Here is a 26,100-nt window from a genome sequence, read left to right as displayed (position 1 = left end):
AAAACCAGCGCCCATATTGTTTAGCACGTATCTGGCACTTGTCAAAGTAGTCTATACAGTGTTACCTACTGCAATGATAATAGACCCGGCCCGAAAAAAATACCACCTCCTCTCGATGCATTTTCCCTACTTTTCAACTATTTGTTTCTATTTTTACCAGTATTTTTTTAACCTTTTTGCCATTTCTTCTCCTCCCAACCGAGCCGATTTGACGACAAAAGTCACCGCCCATTTGTATAGCCGCGCTCCTCTGACCCATTGCGCAGAAAGCTCCACGAGGAAGATGGACAAGATTTTATCGTATTTTTTATTTCTACCTACTTTCCGTACGTACTGACGCTCGCTGTCTCATTCTACTCGACGGTTATGCGGCGAGTGCATTGTGAAAACTTTTCCGACAGACTTTACATATAATAAAGAAGAATGCGACAAAATACCGCACTTGAATAAACATCGTTTTAACAAATCAATTTATGAAACAATAAAAAAAGCGTTCGTTTCTAGAAGTTTCATTAAGGTTCTTGTAATTTTCTTATTTGAATCTTTTTTAAATCAGAGTTCGAGTATCATTGTTTCCACTCACCGAGGTACGCCTCCGAAAGACGGTTATCTCCCTCGCACGCCATGTGACGACTTGTATTCTTCTCTATTCTACTGTCGTCAAGCAGGCCCGAAGGCTGCTAATTCCTATCGCCGCCTCCAGTGGCATTTCAGTCGTTGTCGGTCTTCCCGGCATTTGGCACGTGTGCGCGACAGCTCCGGTAGCATTTGAAAAAAATATACGTAACAAACGTCAACTGGGAAAAACGCGCGAATCGAAACACCGCTTTTGAATTTGAAAAGTTATGGAAACATTTATTCGGTTTTATGAGAAAATAATATATGTTTAATTGAGAATTATTATTTATCGCTTTTGTCAAATTGACATTAATTTATTAAGTGCATCAGTTCCTTGACAATTGTGAGTGATTCATTATTAAATATCAAGTAGGATTTAGAATTAAGACTGTGAATTACAAGTGACTGTGAAAGAATTCAACCTTGAACAATAAAAAAAATATTTGAGTGTTTATTGTTGTATGAATAACCTTTGTTTAGTGTTTCAAGAAGGATTTTTTGAGTAGAAATGAACTGTCACGAGTTTTAAAGTAATAAAAGTAAGTAAAGTATTTAGTGCTTGTGATGAATCGAGAGTAAAACTTGAGTGACGCAGTGGCTAGAGTTGTATGATGTTAATGACTACTAATTTTAATTAGTATTTGACATTCGCGCTAATTACCTCGACGGTAATTCTCGGAGCGGAGAACATTCTGGAGTTCTAATATTGTGAAGAGATTCTTGGAATTACCAAGCAGCTTTATTGAAGGGAGAAGATTCTGAAGTCTTTCCAAAATAGACCTGATACATTGTAAGCAATATTTTTTAAAAATTGTTTTTCCAATACAATACGCTCATATAAATGACAATATACATGAAAAATAACATTGAAAATTATAAAATAAATATTTTTGTACGCTTTTTCCAAAATGAGATTTTCCTAAAAGCCCTTGGAAATATGTTCTAAAATACATATGAACGCCAATCATTTAAAATTAACCTAAATCAATAATATTTTATCACACCTACAAATATTTCAATGTCTTAAAAAAATCACGAAATGGATTAAAAACATTTTTTTTAGATTGAACTTTACTTGGCAACGCATTATTTTTACTCCTTCAATTTTTTTTTTTTTTTGTATAGGTACCTAAAACATAAAAATATCATGATTAATTTATTGAGTAAGGACAGTTGATATAAAATATTATAATTCTACTTAAAATTAATGAAAATACGTGTTTATGCACGTGAAAATTTATATCATTAAAAAATCATTTCTATCTGACAATATGTTACCAGTTTTTAATACCTTAGACAAGAATATTCCAATGTTTATATTTGTTGTGATTATTGCATGTTTCAAAACTTCATGCAACATTTTTGCAACGTGTTAGCAGTGACGCGCAATATCTTGGCGCATGTAGGCGGGGCTTAAGATGTTGTTGCTGTAAGATTTTTCAATTCACAAACTTGGGAAAGCATTTGAAAAGTTTATACTCAACTTTACTGAAAATACGTCTATGCTTGCTGAATATTTATAATAACGATAAAGGCGAATTGTTATAAAGATGTTTGTATATTAACGAGCGCATACTTTTAATTATATATTTGTATTTTCCAAAAATCAGCTGATGAAAAAATCTAAGTTGTATGGATGCTGAACAAAGATAAAAATATGGCAATTATCACACACTATCTAAAGTAATAATTTGAACCGGCTTATGACATATCGTAACTTATAAAGTTGCCTAGACTTCCATCAGTGTTTGAGTATGTCCAAATGCTTGCAGACTGGCTGGATTTCCTCCCCAGGGAGTAATTCATATTTAAATTTATTGAAACAGAGAGGGAAAATATTTTTGAGACGAGAATGTGAAAGTCTAGGCATTTACAAGGCTTACGACCTTCTCAAAAATGTTTTCCCTCTCTGTTGCAAAAAAATTAAATATGAATAACTCCCTAGGAAGGAAATCCAGCCAGTCTGCAAGCATTTGGACATACTCAAACATTTTTGAATTAACTACCTGGTAAAAGAAGAAGTATAGAAAATTGGAAAATTGTTTTCAGGCGTTGACTAGCAGGTGATTTGGTTCAGACGGATGAACCTCACCCTAATAAAAAAGATTTCAGCTCCTTTACTTCACAATAGTCAACCGATGGAACAGTAGAGGAAATGTGGATGTTTAAACATAAGCAGAATGATGAATGTTACACAGTGTGTAAATTGACCACATAAACTAGCCAATGACAGGTCATAAGCCCTGTTAATGCCTAGACTTCCATATGCCTTTCTGAAAAATGTTTTCCCTCTCTTTTGAAATCAATCTAGACTTCCATATCTCCTTTTCATAAATATTTTTCATTACTGTTGTAATTTCTATTATTTTTTTATATATGGTGCAACCCAGTAACTGTCATTAAGGATATTGCCATGATCGCCGAACAAAGACGCCTGTGATTTCTTTTAACTTTACATTAAAGGGGTTTAAATGAATAGTTGACACTATTTTCACAACTCGATAAGTGCAAAAGTATATTTATATTTTATTTTATTTATTTATATAAAGACACATATTACAAAAAAAAAAAAACGTATTCCTAACTCTATGAGGCCAAGAGCCCCGTGTTAAGTTGGGATATAACAAAATAGAAAGTGGAAGCATGCACATTATTAATAACACTACAAATAAAAAATATAACATAAATAAATATAAATTTCAATAAGCATCCAGACAACATGCTTAATAGTACCATTTATAAATCTACTCAATGTCTCGCAGCAGTCTCCTGCAATGGTTATACAAACCCCACACTTGTAAACTTCTCTTAAAAATAGCCTTCGTTTTGGATAACTTAATATGTTCATCCAGGATGTTGATAATCTTGGGGCCAGAAAAGAGAAATTTCTCTGAGCAAAACGTGTTTTTGGTGTTACAAAATTCAAATTACAGGGAAACCTCGTACGAGCATTCTGCTGGGATCTCCTCTTGTAGCCACATGACCAGAAATGTGTCAATGACACTTTTTTAATAAATTGTCGAATATTTAGTCCCTTCATTCATTGGAACAATGTCTCAGATAAAAAAGTTGGAGGACATCGAAGCATTACTCTAAGAATGCATTTTTGTACATTTATTAGGGGGTTCATGATAGACGCCGCGCAACCTCCCCAGACCACTATACCATAGATACCATACCATATACTTTGATACACGGGTTAGTTATGCATATATATTTTTTCAAACCTGGAATAAAAGCCTTTATAAAACCATTTCAAGATCAAATATAAAAAAGTCAACGTTGCATTTTTCACACATCCATCGTTGTTCTACGATCACGACAATATGGACATACTAAAAAGATAGTAAGTTTATCAACTTAACTATTCAAATTCCCTCACGATTTTTTCAGATACGATTTTATTCGGTTAAGTAATACATAATATATCAATAAAATAATTTTTTAAAAGTTATTATAAAAATTGAATTCAAATCTATAAAATAAAATCAAAAATGTAAAAAACACACCTACACTACTTTGATATTTTTTATCAGAAAAATTAAAATATTTAAAAAAACGCTTCCGTGCAAAGACAATAAAATATTTAAGCCTTATTATAAACTACCATATTAAAATATGTGACACTTAGTTTGTTAATGCACTACTGGATGTGAAAAGAAAATTGATGATTATGTTTTTTTTTATAAAGAATACTTACATAAATGTGTAAATAGAAATACAGGTATGTAATTAGAACTAAAAAAATCTGACTCGTCTTTAAAGAGTATAATGTAGAATATTTTAATGTAAAATACCTCAAAGAATAGAAATTTTCTAAAAAAAATTCTAATACGTTTGCGTCACGTCACATACATGAAATAACAAAATATTATTGTGGTTTTACGTTTTCAAACAATGTTAAGATTTATTAATGTTTTTCGTAGATATTTCTTGATAAATCTCTACAGTTTTATCACAATGGAGATTTATTCAAATTCATCATCAACATCATCATTCCCTTTCTGCACCTAATGGTGCATAGGGCACTGCATTGGTACACCAATCGCAGCATTTCTCGATCATTTTTGTTACATGAAGGTAAGATGATCAGTCTTACGCTTTAGTTACCAGTCCAGGGACTATGAAATATTCTAGTGTGAAAACTTTTAAAATAAATATTTCATCTCAACCATGTCGAGAATCAAAACCGATACCTCTTGCATGGTAGGTAAACGCACTGACCATTACACCACGAACACCTTATGAACACCCCAACTAAATTTAGGATCAATATTGAATCCTCAATAATTACGATTATTGACAACATCCATAATAGGACGATCACATTAACAGGCTAACGCGCTGACCATTACACCACAAGGCCGACAATCGAAATTCACACACACGATTTTGATACAAAACACAAAATCATCTTTCATTGTAGATTTAGTTGAATTTTCAAATATTTTAAATTATCAACAGTCTGTACTTTCATTTCATATCAACAATAATATCTTAGCATGAGATCCAAAATGTTTAAACAGAAGATTATCTGGATGAAATCATTTGTATGTGGGTAGGTATCGTACGTTTTCGTAACTCTTTAATATAAACTAAAAAAAACTTCGTGGTTAAGATAAACTCATTTTGACTGACCATCATCAGTAAAAATGATTCAATCCTAACCACAGATTGATGGATCACTTTCGTCTAAGCAGCTATGGCAAAAGATTGCGGAATTTTTTGCCAATCAAAATTGAGCAAATATTAGTCTAGAGCTTACTTCTTCAACTCTTCATTATGCAGATGTATGTTATCCAGCTGCTAACTTTGAATTGCTTGATAAGTTGTAACGATTGCAGAATATTTGTATACGTTTTTATCTTTAATATTCACAAATTTGACGACATAACCAAAAACCGCACGCAACTATACTGGCTCAGTATCAGGCATAGAATAAACATTCACATTCTATAACTTCTACTCAATATTTTGAATAATCCCACTTCGCCTGTTTATAGAGCTCTTCCAAACTCTATTACAACATGGACTATCTCTTCGCTCTAGTGACGAGAGAATCCTTTTAATACCCACTCACCCATTCACCACTCTAATGTTCTTGCCTCCTCTTTTACAGTAGTAGATGCTCGATTGTGGAATAATCTACTCATTACTGTTAAGAGTCGTCCCTTCTTTATTAACATTTAAATCCAGATAAAAATATCACTTCGTTCGATTTGTTTCTTTCTCCTTCTTCTTTCCTTCTTATCCCTCTTCTCTTCTCTCTTCATAATACAGTGTAAATTTTTAGTTAATTTTTGTATAAAATAATAAGACTGTATGATTACCTAAAATATATTCATAAATTTTTAATTTTCAAAAACTGAACAGTTCAGGTAATTAGGAAGAAATTACCTTAAAGCAATATGCCCGCTCTCATACGTATATAAATTGTTTATTTATATTTGGTGTTAAATAAATAAATAAATATGGCAGGTATTTAAGATTGTAAATGACAGCTTAGGCGATAGTTTTTGAGAGGTCAAAAAAGATTTAATAAAACTAGACCGAAAAGTTTGAATTGTGCTTTACATATAATATCAAATTAATAACACTTGATATTTACTAACCGTTTAAAATATTAAATATATTACTTAAGTTTGTCGAAAGAACTTGCAAATGGTAAAAGTGTCTCGTCGAAATAATGCTCTCAGTTTTTTTGACATACGTGCTATGTAATAATTCTTAATTTAAAAATGAAACACCTTACGCTCAAATAACGCTCGAGAATTGTGGAAAAATCCTTTAAAACGTAAGTGTTCAGTTCGCCAAATGTATAGGGCTCTTTCAGAAACCATGAATTTACTGGAGTGACAAATTTGGCAACAGCATTACTTACAGAAATGGTCCCCTTAATCTTCCCCCACAATCTTCTGATTTGACGCCGTTGGATAATTTCCTATGAGAGTACGTTAAGTGCATGATCTTCGGAAACAATTCATCAACTTTGAAACATTAAAAGCCAATATAACATTAACTTTTTTTTTAATAATGCCTGATTTGTTGGAAAAAGTGGCCGAAAATTGGACAGACAATGAGGCAGTTCAGTGGTTTTTAATTTCTTAATTTTATTTGTTAATAGACTATTAAACTAAGCCAAGAATTTTTTTTTTCTATTTTATCAGCGCTATGATTTTTACAGTTTTTCATTTCTTTAATAACTCCGCGTTTGACGTCAGAGGTTCTCTTACACTTATTCTTGATCAGCTCTGCTAATTAGTCCATTCCCGGCAAGCAAACCGGAAATCTTTCATAACTAGCAGTTCGTTTTTATTTAAATATTTTTTACTTTTTTTTTCCTACAATTCCAGGAAACTTTACAGTACGATTTAATGCACCAATTTTTACCGCGCGCAAGAAAACATTTATTGTATCCAATTCCCCGTAGTAGCGCTGATGTTCCTTATTCGCTACGCAACTGTTATTCACGGAAGCCATTTGTCTGATATATTTTAAAAAAATAAACGTGTTTTTTTAAATTTTTTAATCGCAATAAAAACAAGCTCAATCCAACAAATATTTTCTTGTTTTATTTAAATTAATAGTTGCTTAGCTCTTAAAAAATCTCCCAACATTATTATCGTCGCCAATAATATTTATACTCATCAATATTTATACTGATGCACGCAGGCAAATTATGTAATTAATCTAATTACCTATTTTTTATTATACATTTGAGCACAAGAAATACATTATAATCATCATATAATAAGTAATGCCATACATATAATGAACAATAAAATAATGACTGCAAATAGGTCAGTATTTGTAATTTCAATAAATATATTGATTAAAATATTTTTCGCATAAAAATTGTGCATTTAATGATTTAAAATTGGTGTAATTCAATTTATAAATCGAACCCGACATATTGCAATTTTATTAATAAAAAGTCCATTCATTACAATTTTAAAATAAGGTCAAATTGATGTTTGAGGATAAAAAACTATAGAGGTTTTTTTTTGTATATTATCCCTTTTTTTGTTCGTATTTTTCGATTAAGTATTTTGTAAGTTTCTACCTAAATATACGTAGGTAGTATTTAAATACAGTGACAAAGCCTGTGTGTTATTTTTGCCAGCAAACAAAATATCTTCAAGCTCTTTGAAACATAAGTTTTATAAAAAAATAATTTAAAATCCCTACGATAAACGATAGCAAATTGTCCACAGTTTCCAAGTGGGTTTATTTTGCAACAAATCATGCTAAAACACCCTAATACAATGATTAATTTTAGTACAAAACATCCAAGTTCAAGAAAAACACATTTTAGCACAAATTATTATGACCAAAAAAGCCAGTGAGTACGGCCCGGTAAAAACCACCCTTTCTAAGGGTTATCAGTTTACACATTTTTGTATTATTAGTTTAATACTTGCCACCTATACAAAAAAAAACGCATTTTGAATGTTGTAATAGAGAAAATATAATTATAAATATTTCTTATAATACAAGTAATTTGAAGTTAAAAAATATTGAAAATATGTTTTTTTTTCCATTATTGATGGAATTCCATTGTAATTAGGTAAACTTATATTTTCAAGTAAGTTGTAAATTGAAATACTTGGTTCATGTCCACGTATTTATTGAATCAATTAGCTCTTTCTTCGCCTAATAGGCATCGTTGGTTAACAATATACAGTGTTGAAGCCATTTAGTGTTGTGCCATACAGTGTTTATGGAATGTTTAAAGTATATGTTTAAACGAAATTTTTAAATTTCATACTGACATCCTTTTAATATTACAAATATAAAGAAATAATAAATATGAAAAATAAGCTGTGACGCGAAAAATCCTTGTTCAATAATTTCCCTACGCGCTTAAAGAATTTCCCTCTTAGCTAATAATTTTCCAGCACGCTCGACCCGCGGGAAAGTTCTCGAACAAACTTTTACACTTCACATCGCCTCTGACGGAAACCGGTCGGAAAACTTAACGCGCAAATTTTTCAACTTGTTTATAAAGTCTAATTCGCTAGTATAAGGAGCACCGCGGTCGCGCCAGAGAGCTAAAACGAACCGAGATTTATTTTGTCATTCGCTTTCCTTAGTTTTATTTTATTTCATTTTATAAGATAGAAACTCAGGCAGACAAAAGTCCGTATCTAAAAAGATAAACCACAGGAGTCGCATTGAACGAAATGTTCAGGAAACTAAATTTTGCAATTATGCAATTTCTAAAACACGATTACTTTTAAACCAAATACGATTTTAATCTATGCAAAACTGTCAATGAAAAATAATGATTACTTTGATAGTAAAAATCCACACTAGAAAAACATTTTTTTGCATTAAAGTTGAGTGGACTTTTGTTTTAACTTTAAAAATGTTATTTATAACAAAACTTGACAACTTTTGCATTCTTAAATAACAATTTTAAAACAGAAAAAATTTAACTCCTGCATTGTATCTTTTAAGGTACAGAAATATGGTGAATGTTTGATATTATGTTTTTATAATACGCAAATATTTTTAATATTAGCTGACTTACACAAAACGTATGATTTTTTATAGGATTTATACAATATGAGAGCGCTAGAGTCAAAATCAGGTCTCTCCAATAAAAATATATCTCAGACCTTCAACTTCGCCTTAAATATCCCCATGTTATGATAATGTTGCTAGAAATAAACGTTATTACCTTTAAAAATAACTACAACGCATTATAGACGTTTTTTTCTTAGGTTTATTTTTTGCCCCCTACCAAATAACCCGTTACTTTGAGTACTCAGATTTGAAGAAGGATATTTAGCAATAGATAATTATGGGAGCTCTCGCACCCCATTCAGTAGCCCGACTCTTGGGCGAGGAGCTGGAGAGCAAGAATTAATTTACTTTACAATTGATCTACACAAGTCGCAGTGATATCAGAAGCTTGTTTGTAATTGACTCCCGTTTACATAAATAACGAATTTACGTTCTTGATAATTAATTAATTTATTTTTTTTAATTTTCAACAAAAGAATTATTATGAAATGTTTTTGGGAAGGTACTTAAAATGATGCATTTTGGTTAAATTGTTATAACTTTTCTTGAATATTAGAGTCTATTTTAACTGTCATAAGCTTTATTAGATACAAGATTAAAACATCCTTAACCCTAGAAATATAATGATTGTTTATAGTGCATTAAAGATAACAATACGTTGATTCAACGTGTGTATGTTTGAGTGCACATATTTTAGATTGTGTAATTTTATATTATTAGTTTTATTTCGTATTTTATTTTATTTTTCTTTAGTTTACAAACAATGAAAAGTAATATATAATATACAGAAATATTAAAATAAAAAAAGACTTCAGATTTTTCATTAATTACGAGTAGATCTTAACACTAATAAAAAAGGTATTTTTTTATATAAAATAAACAATATTAAAAAAAAAAAAAATATATAAATTATTAAAATTAGTATTAAATGATTGTAAAAAATAATAAAAACTACATCTTATATACACAGTTAAACAGTCATAAAATACACATTTAAACCGAATTAAAAATATAAATTAATTCAATTAAAAATTCATGCATTAATATAAAACTCAACACTTTAAATATTATTGTGTTATAGATAAATGAAACACAGGAATATTATTACAACATTTGAGTTTATCCAAATGTTTGTAGACAAAAGACTGGATTTCACCCCCTCGGGAGTCATTAGGAGTAAAAAATTACAACAGGAATGGAGAAAACTTTAAAGAAGGGAATATGAAAGGCCACTTAGCTAGTCAATGAAAGATCATAAGCCCCGTAAAAGCTTAGACATCCATATTCCCTTCTTTAAGTTATTCTCCATCCCTGTTGTAATTTGTAAGCATAAAAATTATTTTTTCACAACAGAGATGAAGAACATTTCATAGAAGGTAGGCATTTCCAGAAACCTGCCATTGACAGGTAAGAGGTCCCGGAAATGCCTAGACTTCTATAGTACCTTTTATAAAAAGTTATTTAACACAAACTTTTTCAAATGTTTTTTTGTAATCTCTTTAATATGAGGAACGTCAGTAAAAATCAATTTTTATTTATTTTCTTTATTCATTCAAGAAATATAACCGTATTTTAAAGTATATTAAAGATAACCATACGTCACTTCGACGAATGGTAGGTATATATAATCACGAAAGAAGTGAAGAACTTGCCTGAGCGACTCGGGCGCCTCCTGCAAGCTCTGTCGATTACGTCAAAATCTATTACATTGATTCGACGCAGGTTATGTATAATATCTAGGGTTAAAAAAAAATATTTGATGTTTTATGTCAAATTTACTAGGAATTGACCTTGGAACTTCGTGCGTGGTAGCCAAATGCGTTACCTTACTTTTATACGTTTCTTCATGTGTTAGACGTCATTACACTTATCAAACTTCAATATCGCGATTTTTTATAATGATAGTTTTCTAAACTAAATCTCTCCTCTGCGAATTGAATTATAAATTATGTTTTTAATGACCACTGAAAATAATTGGTACATACATTTATTATACACTGGAAAACATTAAAAACCAGTTTCATTTTTAGTTGCTTCATTAGAAATATATCATTTTTATTTTCATCGCTAAGATTTTTTTAAACTACCTGATCTATATAAATGGTAATTTTTATATTGAACTCAATTATAATGATAATCAGCAGTAAAACGCTGTTAGTTTTTTGACAGAATTCGTGTTTTCGATTAATATTAAATTTATTTATTGAATAATACGTCGGTAGAAATTTATTTGTTGTATGTTAAAAAATACTTTTTTTATTTATGAAATTTGCTAGTTTAAATTCACTTTCTTCATTGAAATCAACACAAAATAAATGAAAAATAAAAACACGTTCTAACTAGAAAAATTGAAATGGTGAATGTTACACAAGGTTTAAAGTAATTATAATAACAGGTCAAAAGTTTCGAAAATGCCTTTTTTTTGCATATCAATTAATTAAATTTCTATGATCGGACGGATAAATAATACCGTTCTGTATGTGTGAAAAAGAACCAGAATCCTATACTAGTTTGTTTGACACGATGTCTACTGACAGCTGAAAAAGAAAACAAGTCGAAATAAGTCCACCTAGTAGTGTAATGGTTTTCGTGTCTTAATTTTGTTATTGTAATTGTTTTGTAATTCGTGTCGTATTTTTTAATTTTTGATTTCCGCAAAAACGGTCATTCCATTTATTGACCATGCCCCTATTACGTCACGATTCGTGTTTATTCGTTCCTGTCTATTTAAATTTACTTAGAACATTATCACGAATCTTGACGTCACAACTATAAAGGCCAAACACATCGAAGGGGGGTGGGGGGGGCATTTGGCAATAATTTTTTTGACAGACAGCATATTATAATTCTATGGGCCCTCCATATAATTTAAAAGTAGTGAAATTAAATAAAAATCGCAATTCATAAAATTGAACATTTTAAAGCGTAACTCGTTTATTGACTAAATAAAGCTTTTAACAATGTTTTTTTGTATCAGTGAAACCGATAGGATGACCTACGGTCTTTAAGGCGGTTTCCAAGATATGCTGCGTTTGGTGTACCAATGCAGTGTCCTATGCAGCATCGGATGCAGAGAAAATATGATGATGATGATGACGACGATAATTATTTTTTGTATAGTTTAATGTAACATCTTGTTTATTATATTAGTATACCTACTATACGTTTTTTCTTAAATAAATAATAACGAACCGTTTCTGTAATTGCAATTTTTTATATCAGTCCGTGATCAGCTAAAGTCACGTGTGTTCATCAAATGGCGCCACTTAGCGATAATAAGTAATAAAGACATCAAAAAAACTAAAGCGACTCCGAAAACATCACTAATTAAACCATTTTTTGTTACAGATGACCACAAACGATGACTTCACGAAGTGATAAATACAATTAGTTAACCGTACTTTAGAGATCTGACGATACCCGGCCATAAAAACATCGTTTTTGAAAAGAAAAAACGTTGGCTTGGAAGCCAATACTCGACGGGAAGTGAAAGAAGGAGCTAGAAAAAGGAAGAAGCCGATTGAATCGGTGTTTTTTTACCCGAGTAAATAAAAGGCAGCAAACTGTTTTACCCTCACTTCAAAACGGCAGCCCTCCATAGAGATCTGCTTTTCGCCAACACCTCGGGTAAGCACTTTTGATTATAATTTTATTTGATACGTATCAGACATTACTCCTCATTTTACTGTTTCCTATTTATACATTTTGGTGTATACTCTAATACCGTGGGTATACTGCCAAAAAACTTTTAACTATCAAATTCCTATTTTGTAAACGTTTAAGTTTTATTAATATATAACAACAGACATGAAAAACATTTTAAAGGAGGTAATACAGAATTCTAGACATCTACAGGGCTTATGACCTGTCAATGGCTGGTTTAAGTTGTCATTTTACACATTGTGTAACGTACACCATTCTGCCCATATTTGAACATCTATATATTTTTTATTTATTTATTTACAACTTTTTTAAAAATTACAATTTTACGTTCACTTTACCCAGCTAACAAGGGTACAAACCCCGTTCCAAGCTAGGTAATTACATTCTAATATATGATAATAGTTAACGAATTAATAGAGAGCACAGACTAATAAAATATAAACTTACTCGTATACACATTTTGATACATATACATACACATACTCGTACATACACCCATGCGCATACACATACATACATTAATATACTATTTATTTATAATGTGAAACTTCATGTTTGCCATTTGTATATATAGTTTGAAATTATTCTTTAGTTTCATATTTTATTTTCGACATCCAGTTAGAATCTCCAATCCGTGGCATGTATCAATTTTTTTGACTCCCTACGACCGATGTCATATTCCTTCAATTCTTTAATCTGTTAATATTTGTGAAGTTAAAGAGCTGAATCTCACCCGCATAAATAAAGGTTTCAGTTCATTTCTTTTTTTTTACTCTTTTATGTCTTATTTAAATGTAGTAAGATGTTAATTGCTCATTTAAGAACATGTTTTTAATGTTTCCGTTTATTAATTTTATATTAAATTATTTAAAGCTTTTAGCCTAAATAAAATATCTGGTATACGACTTAACCTTTATTTTTTTATAAAACTAAAGAGAAATTAAATTTAATATGATTTCGTGTATTTTGCCAGTTCGTAGAGCGTCAAAAACTTTACAAAACTGCATCATTAAGTCAAATCCGCATATTTTCCTAGTATACCCGCGATATATTACAGCATAATTACATGCTAAAATATTTTTTTTTGTTACCAGTGGATTTCTACTGTTGTAACTTTTTGAATTATTGAATCATTAGTTTGAACAAAATTGTGGTCTTACGTATTAAAGAGTTCCGAGAGAAGAGTCCGAGTTCAAATTCCACTCTACCACAACTTGATTTCCATTTTTCCAGCATAAGCTATTTACGACTTTAAGGAAATGGTCTGGAAATTAAAATATTTGAGTTTATAATAAGAACTCAGTATTTCTCTTTTTTTAAACCTTGCCGGACCGAAGAGGGGATTCGAATCCCCCATAGATCGATTTGATTTCGATAACTCAAGTATTGTGAAGATAACAGAAAGAATCAGTTTTAAATTTAAAAACAAAAAAAGATGTCAATAATACAAAAATAAATTTCACTTTACATACATTAGCATTTGGCAAACGAATAAAAATTAATAAAATACACGAATGAGTAAATTATGTGCACGTAAAAACATGAATAAATTATTGTACGATCATAAACACTTTCAACGTTTTATTCTCCTGACGCCATATACAAGTAGGTGATGGGGTCGTTTGGTCCCCCCATTCGGATCATGCGTAATTTTTGGATGCTTAGTAAGGTAAAGGAAAAAAAAAATCATTTTTTTTTCTTAGTCTACACGATACAAATTCCTTCCATAAATATGAACATAATTTTTTTTAAACCTAAGAGTGTTATTTTTTTAAAAGAAGTATTTGCGTTCTTGTGATTTACTCAAATGTTTCGTTTTGAGGGCCATTTTCACGAGTTCTAAATGACTCACTATTAGAAAATGGGAATCGAATTGTGTTGGAGTGGGATTCGAACCACGGACCTTTGAGCCGTGAGTCTGAGATACTAGCCACGGGACCATAACCCGATTAAATAGTTCAACCCGTGTTTCATTACAAAATTATGAAATATTACAATTTATCCATTCATATGACACAGTTGTTTTATACTTTGTACTATATTATAATACTATGGGATACATTATAGTTAACATACTTAGGTATAAAGATAAAAATGAAAGACTAATTAAATTTGAAATGTCAAAAATCATAAATTCTTAATTCGTTAGTATTGTTGCAATGTATATTGAATGCCTTAGGTAAAATAAGAGCTCAGAGGTTCACAACAATTTTCAAAATAAAATACAATAAAAACCAAAAATTAAATAATAAACCTTTTAAAAAAATAGTCATATGTATATACACACACAAATATATATAAATATATATATTTTATTTGAAACCTATTTATTTAAACAATTTTATTTTCTTTATATCAACACATATATTATATTTAAACAGCAGTCAGAATCATTCTAAACTATTTCTTTAAGCAAGTTTAAACTTGATTTGCCTAGTGTGAATAATGAGAGCACAACGGATATGTTTCCCTTGACGGTGCAATCTTGGAATAGGTGAATTAATAGCATAATTTCTACCAGCAATTTCTAAATGAAATGGCACATTATGTCTATTATTCCTAACAGGTATTCAGAATTGAATTATATTCAGCAAGTCAGAAGAGTCCAACATGCGATTTATTATCTTAAAGAGAAACATTAAATCACTCAGTTTCTGTCTTCTGGATAAACATTCCAAATCAAGTGTAATCATTAAAAATTCAATTGGAATAGACAGCTTGTAATTAATAAAGCGTAATTTTTTTCTCTGCACTCTCCTCTTGTACACGGTATAAGTATGCTTCTGACAAGTGATGTATATAAAGCCTTAAAACATTATACTGGTTTTTAAATCTTTAACCGTTTTTAAGATATATCCAAACAATTTCATTGCTCTACTCGTAATATTATTTATTAAACATACGGCCTAATCCAATTACAACAGTTACACGAAGAAACAAAAATACAAGAAGCTGAACAAAAAGAACATTAAACTATTAAGTAGCAAAGACAAACAAGGGTAAAACAATAATTGTATACAATATAGACATAAGACTTCGAGCTAAACCATGCCAATCCAACTTCATCCCACACTGCTTAGTCGCGAAGAGATCTACGAAAAACCAGAAGATCTATCCTAAAGAATTCCAAGTCGTGTGATGAATTGACTAATCTTCACATTCTGGACATTGAGGCATACAAACAAAAGTTGCTCTTAGAAGATTTAATAAATAGAAGATTTTGACTTCTGATGACATAGTTGGGAACAGGGAAAGAAATTGATTGCAACAGAGGTGAGACATCACTTATAGCATTAAGTATTTTGAAAATTTATTTAAGGTCTATCTCAGTTCTACGTCTATCCAATGAAGACAGATTAAGAGATTGCTTTAATCTCATAAATATGAGGTATACATGACATTTTTTTATTAAAAACGTAGATCTTTGATTTTAGATACTCTTTGAAAAACATATTGATTTATAATATACTCAAATAATAAAAGTGTTTTTTTCCTGCAAAAAGTTATGGATTGACATTTGCTAATATTTAAGTGAACTTTGTTATTTTAACGCCATTTAAATAATTCGTTTAGGTTTGCTTGAAGAACAAAACAATCATCAACAGTTAAGATGGTTTTAAATATCTTGATGTTATCAGCAAACACGAGAAATTCAACATTCAAATTAAATATGATATCAACAATTCAATATATAACTATTTTATTTATATAGTGTAGATTCCACTTACAATTAGTATCTTATTCCTATATGGGCAAATGCCTGTTCTAAGAAACCCATTTGTTGCGGCATATATGGTTTTCGAATATGTTTCCCATAAATGAAAATAATATTGAAGAAATAGAAAAACAGTTATAGCTCAAAAGAGAAAAAAGAAAAAAAAAACAGTTTACGTTAAATCTAAAAATAAAATGAAATATATACATATATACACATACACGCATTCATACTACATACATACATATACACACATACATATATACACACATAAATGTACATATATACCAACACATACATACATAATATATATGCACATACAAAAATACAATAAATTTATACATGATTCAATGGGATAGCATAATATTTAGATTACTATCCTCAATAAATTCTCAGATTCCTTACTTCCAATGTCTGTCAACCAAATCGTTATTCTTTTTTTCAAAACTGACGGTTTTTGTTTTAATCTTCCACACTGTAGGTCCAAGGTTCAATTCCTGGCTAGGTGGATGTAAAATCAATGTTAGGTTTTAGTTTTAAAGGCGTTTCTACACAGCAATATTATACTGTCCCCGAACTGGCGCCTAAAGCATAAAGCTGATCACCTCCTCTTCGGAGCAACAATTTATCTAGATACCCTGCTACTGAGCAGTGCTCTAAGGCAGTGCTCTAGCGCCATTATGTGCGAACAGCGGAATGATTAAATTTTTATTATATATTAATTTTATTTAGTTAAATGGACATACTCTACAATATTGACAACACTATATTTCCTTCAATTTTCCTTCTAAAATTATTATTGTTTTTTCATTTTTTATAATTTTATCTTTGCATTTAACAATAGGTATGCATAAGTAACACATACAAAAAAACTGTAACATCAACACAAAGGCATGGCTCGTGTGCGGGTATAAGTTTTATTTTGAATTGAAATCAAGGCTACTAGAAGAATACGATAGATATAAAAAAGTGAAAAAAGAGTGCTAATATCAGGACACAGTTTTTGTAGTTAAAAATGAGAAAATTAAAACAAAGTATATTTTTATTATCAAAAAACGAAGCTTTCAAATCTGTTTTTTTATCCATAATTTCAACGAAAATTTAAATTGAAACAAATTCAAATAATTAATGTCTTATATATTGTCCTCATCAAATGGTTTGGACAGTTTTGGAAATATGAAAAGTGAGTGTCTTTGCCCAAGTCTGGTTTTATAATAATGAATTTCAAATAAACTATTGAATCTTTGAATAGATTTATTGACATTTTTAGTTCATTTAATTTTATGACTATCATACACTTGTATTAACTCTTAAAATACTGCGGTAAATAATCCCTTTGCACGCGGTGAGGTAACATCGTGTTAACACTAGGGAAAGACGGAATATTCTAATGTTCAGTTGTTTTATAATACCATTTCCATAATTAATGCAAAAAAGTATATAATTTAGCTCTGTTATAGAAAACAAAATTAAAAATCATAGATACGCCACTCATATTACGCGCGTGCGTCCCCCATCACTGTCAACCAACTGAATCTGTTATACACAAAACCAGCCACAGAACAGCGTCTCTGTATTCTTTGTTATGAGTTCTATCTCCGTGCTCTCTCTTATACAGATGTGTTGCTGAATTAGCGGACATTAATTCTTCGCGTAGCAAGGATAAATATTTTTTGTATAACCAATCAGCATTTTTATATAAATTATACTTTTCAAATCCGGTGTGAAAATGTCCAATGATTACAAAAAATATACGTGTTTATCTTTTAAAAAATAAGAGCGATATATCAAGTTTTGTGTCCTTTGTCGACTTGTGTGACATTACAGCCACACAAGAGTTAAAACGTAGCCTAGTAGGTGACATTTTTCTGTCACACGAATCTCACCCGCTTTACTAAAGGTTTCAGCTTTTTAACTAAAAACAAAAATGTTGTATTATGTGTAAAGCGGCCACATAATGTACGCAGAAGAGATAATGTACGCCCTGTGAATGTCTGGACTTTCGTATTTCCTTCTCAGATTGATCTGTTGACAAATAGTTTTATTAATAAATTAATATTTTAAATAAGCATTGAATACCGCGTTAGAAAATACGAAACACGCAGTAATAGAGAGGGGTTCGAACCTCTGACCTCTGATCTGGAGTCCGCGACGCTTCCACGGAGTTACAAGTTCTAACCCGATTAAGAATTTTCGGTATTTTGGTTTGTTTTTTATGCGTATTATATGTTTGGAAGACGCGAAGAACGACCTCCCCTAGTTTGACCCCCGCCCCGTTCGTAGCTCACCCCCGACCACCCCGCCCCCGCATCAGGTGCCGCCTGTAATTATCATTACGGGAATTCTTTCACATCATTATTATGATTGTAATAACCAGTAATATTATTTGAGTAGGTAGCCGTGGCGGCGCGGTACATTGTAACAAATTGCTCGGCGGGGGCCATTTATAAAAATCCAAATTACACGAACATAAATTAGTGAGAAGGAAAGAGTGAGATGTAATTATGGGGAACCGCATTAATATTTATGTCCCTAATTATAAGACCTTTTGAATAATACCTAACGAACGCTGAGTGGGCCAGAGGTCGGCAACTGTTGGCGTTGGTATTTTCATTTTGTGTAAAATATTGTCTTTGTTTCTTGTATATTGATGTGTTTTTTTTTTAATGATGTTCTTGTTTTGTATACAATTATTGTTGTGCTTAAGTACATTATAAGTCTCAACATAGCACATTGCACCCATGGAGTTAAGACTTCTGTGTCAATAATGTTTATGAAATTAAATTCACAACAAAAAATAAATAAATTGTCAGAGCTAAACGGCTACAAAAAAGTATCAGGAGATATAACTATGGGATTTTTTACAAGTATTTTGTGTGTTCAGGCTGACGAAAAATACAATTTTGTGTGTGAAAAAAACAAAAACCCCGGACGAGTGTTTTCGATTCGATGGCTTCCCTAAGGTGAAAATTCTGAATACGAAAATCGAGTAGGGATAATTTTGCCTCATTGTGCAGAAGTTGGCGCATTTGTCTTACATTTTTGAGGTTGTGGTTTTGTTCTCTAGCAGGGTGAAAGAGAAATATTGATTAAAAAAATTGTTTAAACTGCACAGAACGGGCAGTTTGTACTCAGATTGAGAATTGCAAGGGCGAACCAAAACCCTCAATTGAAGGTTTGTTGTTAAACTAAAAACCAAACCAAAAATTTAAAACGTTTTTGTTATATACAACAGAGTTTAATTGTTAAAAATTATTACTCGGAGAATTAATGCGTAGTTTTCATAAAAAAGTTCTCTATTTCATTTAAAATATCCGACATCAAATTATTTTGCTAATTACACTTTTTTGGATATATATTATATGCATATTTGTTATTTTAGATGCGAAACATAAATTTTATATAAAAATATCATAAGTATTAACATGTCGTGTCTAATTTTTTTTCGTTTCCAATCAAAATATTATATTTTACAATTCAAGATTCTAATATAAATACTTATTTTTAAGCAATAGTCAACTTCATTTATTAACCCTTATGGAAAGTAAATCAAATAAGCGAACATAATATTAAATGAGTATGTATAGACAGTACACAAAATATTAAACTAGAAATTTGTGTTGAAAATGTGTGTGGTCTTCCGCTTAAACACGAAAGGTTTCGTATTCCAATTGTTTAGCGCCCTATCGCCCGTCCGAGCTAATAAATTAAAATACGTAATTATATCAAATCCTTTTAGTACTAACACAAGCAGCAAGAAACATCTAATCGTAACACTCGAATCGCCATTCCCTCGCCGCTTTATATGCGGAGTGCGATAAGATCGTGCAATATTAATCTAGCACAATGTATCAAACCTCCCGATGTATAGAATACTGAAAAAAACGCAACGGTAATGAACTAAGAACATTCCAATCGGAATGATCTGAGTTAAATGTATAATTATGACGATTGTATTGTTAAGAAATGATTGTAAATTACTAAGTTTTTACTTCATTTTAGAATCGGTCGTTCATCATTAAAATTTGTATACAGGGTGACTAAATTGACATTAAATTTATCAAACAGTCAAAAATGCTTTAAGCAAATTTAATTTACCTGCGTATTTTTAATTGAAAGTTTTTATGATTTCTACGTAAATAGGATTACACTCTAATTTCTGTTAGTATGCAAGTAATAGGCATAAGGAATACTTATTCCGATCGAAGGTAAATGTGTGTTCAATTGAATTTTCTTAAATTACTGCTTAAAATTCTAAAAAAAAATAAAATTTCTTTCAAAATTAATTCAAAGCTTGTATATTAACCAAATTGTAACGACTTTTAATGCTGTATTTGTGATATTCTATTATAAATAAAAACGAAAAAATACAAATAAATTAAAATAAGTAACTACATATTTTGATAAATTGACAATATTGAAAATAGAAAACCAAAGAAATAACATTAATAATTTAAAATAAGGAAATATGAATATTGGATAGTTACAAATATAATAAAAAAAATCAGAATAGTAAATTAAAATAATCAGAAAAAAAAATACGAACATAAAAAAAATTATTTACACAGTAACAATTGTAATCCAAATATACAAAATAATGAAAGCATTAATGAACAATAAAACAATGTTGACGATATCGTTTAAAAAGAAGAAATATTGAAAAATTGTGTAAATTTAATCATATTTAAAAAAACTAAAACAAGATAACACAAAAAAACTAAAACAAGATCACACAAAACAACAACAATAAAGTAAAACATGTCCTAAAAAAATATTTAAAAACCATTCAAAAAGAATAATTAAAAACAGAAAGATCACTATGTATATTTTGCTGTTTTAATTAAAAAAGAGAAAAAATGCTTAGGTAAAACTAACATTGCGTGTTTCGTAATATGTATATTAAAATCATAATAATATTTATATGGCCTTAAGTTTAATGGCATTAAAAGGGTTTTTAAACAAACAAAAAACCTTTAAATAAACCATATTTGTAAAAAAAAAACAAAATATTGAATATTGTTCTATTTCAATTTTCATAAAAGATTCAACTTCTTCCAGTAATAAAAATATAAAACACATATTTATATTTTATGAATGGGTTTGTTTTTATAAGTTTTACATTCTAAATATTTTAAATGGTAAAACTCTGACCACCCTATACTTCCTAGGTGAGAAAACCACTATTGATCCCGAGTATGATAAAAAACGTGCCTTTGATTCTAGACTTTGGAGTATTTTTACAATAATTTGGATGTTTGTTTTAAGTAGTTATTATATCCTGCGGTTGGGATGATTTATCACTTCTAAGTGGGAATTTTTCATGTTATAAATTAACTTTTTAAGACTTAACGCAATTTCCTCAGCTATCCGCTAAGTGGGGTAACATATGTATTATACACGCTTTTATGAAACATGATTTTTATCCAAACCATAAGCAAAATTCTTGGTGAAAGTTCATTGTAAGATATTTAAAAAAATAAAGACGAGTCATACATAGATTCACAAGTTTGAAATAACCGGTGGTTATCGTAAAACAAAATGTTAAAAAAAAGAATTGGTTGGTTGGAAGAAATTGCCATTTGGCAATAAGCCCGATAATGTACAAATAACATTATGTACAAAAAGTTAAATAAATAAAAAAATGTAATAGTACAAAAAGAGCTATAAATAAAATATTCTAAATTATATAATAGTAACCTTATTGAATCGAATTATTTTCGTTTAAAGGACCTTTTTACAAAGTGTTACTGAATAAACAGAAGAGTTTATATAATGTTATTTTAATGAATCTTAAACTCGTAACTGGGGAAATTAAAGAAAAGGTGACATTCTAGAAACCAAAGGGCAATTATTCATAAGGTAATATAAAAGTAAAGATATTTTATGTTGGAAAACGAAATTGCTAAAGTACCTACGTCCTTTTAGTTGATATTATTTTTCCGGAACAATAAAATTCAATTAAAATATTTTAACTCTTATCTTGGCAGAACGAAAAAAAATTTTTTGGGCATTTTAGTTTTATAATAATCTTCCAGAAATCTTAAAATCAATACCAAATATTATAACATTTAAATAAATATTTAAAAAAACACCAAAGACCCACCCTAGCCTGAACACCATATAGTGGAAAATTGTGTATCTTTCATTGCTTTTATATATAGTAAAAATGAAATATAAAACATATGTGTATGTTTACTATATCTATGTATAAAAATAAATGTAAAACAAACTCCCTGTCTCAACACGAGTTTTCACTCTATTTGAGAGGAAGAAACGTTATTATTAATTCTATATGCACCAACCATTTTGCAATTTTATATTTATTTTGTCAAGAATTTTTTCAGTAAATATATTAAAAAAAGATGGTTGAAAAGGTTTCATAGCCCCAACTATTTTTTTTTGTTTCAATCAAAGTTTATTTTGAATTGTGATAATGCAGTAAATAATGAAAAATAACATGTATTATCTAGCAGTTTTAACTGAATGCTGTTTTGCTCGTGTTTTAGTTCATAAGGAAACGTCAAATATTTTTTCTAAAAGATACATTGCCGAGAAAAGGGTGAAATTTAACTGTATTTGTACTTACCAATGTAAAAATACCGATCGACATAATTTATGGAATATTTTAGAAAAAAAACAAAATTTATTTAAAATATAAAATTAAAGCGTTTTTAATATTAGGTACTGTTTTTTTGTCTCAAAATTTTAAAATTTTAATAAAATATTATTCGAAGCATGTTTCAATATTATCAATGTAACAATTAACTTGTAGGCGATATGGTGATCGGTGACAGTGGGGAGGTCCGCTGTTATTTGGGGGAATATAAAAATATTTGAGCTAGTGATCGTGGATCGCCTTCCTATTGCTTCTTGCTGTGTTCCTACGGGTGCGATACCCTACCGATACCACACCATGCACATACAATCAGTGGCGAGCCGTGATTTATTATATAGGTAATCTACACAAAATGTTCACTTATTTATACCTAAAGTACATACTATAGGTAAGCAATACAATTATAAATGACTTTTTTTTTCTAGGTTCTGTGAAAATAGTTCAAACAACAATTAATATTAACCACGCGACATACGTAGCTTTATTTTACACTGTTTTAATTCAATACACAAGTGTACAAACAAAAGTTTATTAACAAATACCAAAATGACATCCAGCAGTAACTGTCAACACTGAGCACTGGCCGATTTCTTTTGAAATTAATAATGCCAAAAACGGCCACTGCAAACACCACATGTCCCATATGATATAAAATGTGTGAAGGATATCTTATAAAAGAAAAATAGTCCTTCGGAAATAATGTTTGAAATACTAGTTTAGAAATAGAAAATGTTCAAATAATATTTGTAATCTGCAATCTTGTTTTAGTACTAAAAAAGCTGACTTAGATGTAAAATAATGTGAATTTTTATGGAGAAATAAGCTCGGCTAGTTTCATCGTTCACTGAGAACGGGCTGCGGCCTTGCTCACTTCATAGATATTTTTTTGAAGTAACACATAAACAGTGGTGGTGATTTATAATAATAACAATTATTTGATTTATTTTCGCATGAACATATTTATTATAAACATTTTTATCGAAAGTCAAATATAAAGGTAAGCTGTGCATAATCGCTTGTTTTGACAAATCGCCCTTGCCTACAACTTTCATCTAATTAGGACGGGTAAACCAACACTAACATAGACACATGCAATAAAAACAAACATTAGAAAATATACGATAACAGATAAATATATTTTTAATGTATACATTATCATCATCATTAAATTTCCGCTCTTAATGGTGCGTAAGGAACTGCATAGCTACACCAATTGCAGCATATCTTGATCATTTTTGTTACATGAAGGTAAAGAAGATCAGAAGATAATGTGCCAGTCCGGGAATATGAAATATTCTAGTGGAAAAACACAATTTTAAATTAATATTTCATATCAATCATGTCGGGAATAGAGCCCGAGATCTTTTGAACGGTAGGCAAACGAGCTGACTATTTCACCACGAGGCTTTATACATTGCATATAATATTATTACGAGCTATGCTAATGTAATTTTTTATAAAATGCCGATTTAGTTATATTATTGTTATTCATTTATTTTTTTGATAAATTCATTGCCTTGTGTACCGCTACACATGTACATGAACAGTAATAAAAATTTAATTCATATATTGTGTACTATGTCATTATAAGTGCTTGATTTGACGGTAAAACACCTTAGAAAACTAAACGAAAAGCCAATAAAATGTTATCTATGAATCGTTTTACTCATGTTTCAAAACAAACCCGTAGCGTATTAAGAGGAAGTAAACGTTTATGCCACCGAGGCGCATATCAACACATCCTGTTACATTGTAAAATAATCTAAATCTTTTGATTTACAACTATGATTAAATATAAAACATATCTAAGCTAAATAACATGACCGGAACCTGGGTGATTGAAATTCCTAGTCACACCTGCATTCCGTAAAATAATATATGGCAGGTAAGGCGCCTAGCATCGCATCCAATAATCTTGAATAGTATTTAACGTATGTGGCAAAGTAAAAAAAAACAGTTAAAAAGGCTGTTTATTGTGTTTCTCGTTTTTATTAAACGAAAATATATATTTTAGTTGATTCTTTGAGTAATTTATTTTTATTTACATTTGAATATGACATTCAAGTCTTAGACAAACAAACAATACAATTTTATAGCGTAATATATTACAGAATCGGATTGTAGTCCCGTGGCTACTACCCCAACTTGATTTCTATGATCTAATAGTGAGTTATTTACAACTCGTTGAAATTGGTCACTAAATTTTTAATATTTTGGTAAATTATAAGAACGCTTCTATTAATTTAAAAAAAATAGTACCAAATAAATGATTTCATAACAAAAAAAATATTTTTCTCTGATAAAATGAAACTGATATTTGTAACAATAGCGAAAGCTAAACTGCAATTACCATTCTTGAGATTGTAGAAAAAAAACGTTTTTTCGTTACTAAAATAAATTATTAATCACCTTAAAAAGATAAACTAGAAAGTAAATATACGACATTTGTAGTGTGTTCATATTTTTGACCATACCTATAACCCTTCTTAGAAGGTTCTTTTCCAGGCTAAAGAGCTTTCTTATTTTAGTGGGGTACAAATTTAAAAAAATCACCCTTAAATATGAACATCATAAATTTATGGTAAACTGAAATAAAAACATATTACAGTATTGTTACATTTATTATAATGAATTAATAATATTTTGTTCTAATTAAGATGTTTTGATTTTTCACATTAAACCGGTTTTTAAATTGTATATTTTTGTTCAATTTTCTTGAGACAACTCATAATAATGTTGTTAACTGTTGCTAGAGTCCGCTTTTCATTATTATTATTATTTTATTTTTTTAATACCTCGATTTTAGGATGAATTACCTTGAATCTGATAATAACGCATTATTAACGATTGTATCATAATATTATATTCTAATTATATGCATTATGATTGTGCATTTAACGGGTCCATAGTAATAAAGTGCGTAATGATTTCCTTATGCGGAGCGCTGACCAATAATATA

At 29.9% G+C, this 26,100-nt stretch overlaps 1 protein-coding gene across 1 annotated transcript in view; it reads left to right on the top strand.

Annotated features, from left to right (window-relative positions):
* The first annotated feature begins 712 nt into the window (after positions 1–712).
* The window catches only part of LOC148281520 (uncharacterized), a 256,896-nt gene continuing 231,508 nt past the window's right edge, over positions 713–26,100 (top strand). The window contains exons 1-2 of the mRNA XM_088226604.1: positions 713–1,408; positions 12,496–12,774. The gene's annotated coding sequence lies outside the window, so the exon portion shown is untranslated. The remainder of the gene's footprint in view (positions 1,409–12,495; positions 12,775–26,100) is intronic.

This window comes from Micrasema longulum, unplaced genomic scaffold (genome assembly GCF_059751315.1).
Source record: "Micrasema longulum isolate JH-2025_06_02 unplaced genomic scaffold, ASM5975131v1 h1tg000444l, whole genome shotgun sequence".
NCBI lineage: Eukaryota > Metazoa > Arthropoda > Insecta > Trichoptera > Brachycentridae > Micrasema > Micrasema longulum.
This window is presented reverse-complemented; position numbering and strand designations above follow the sequence as displayed.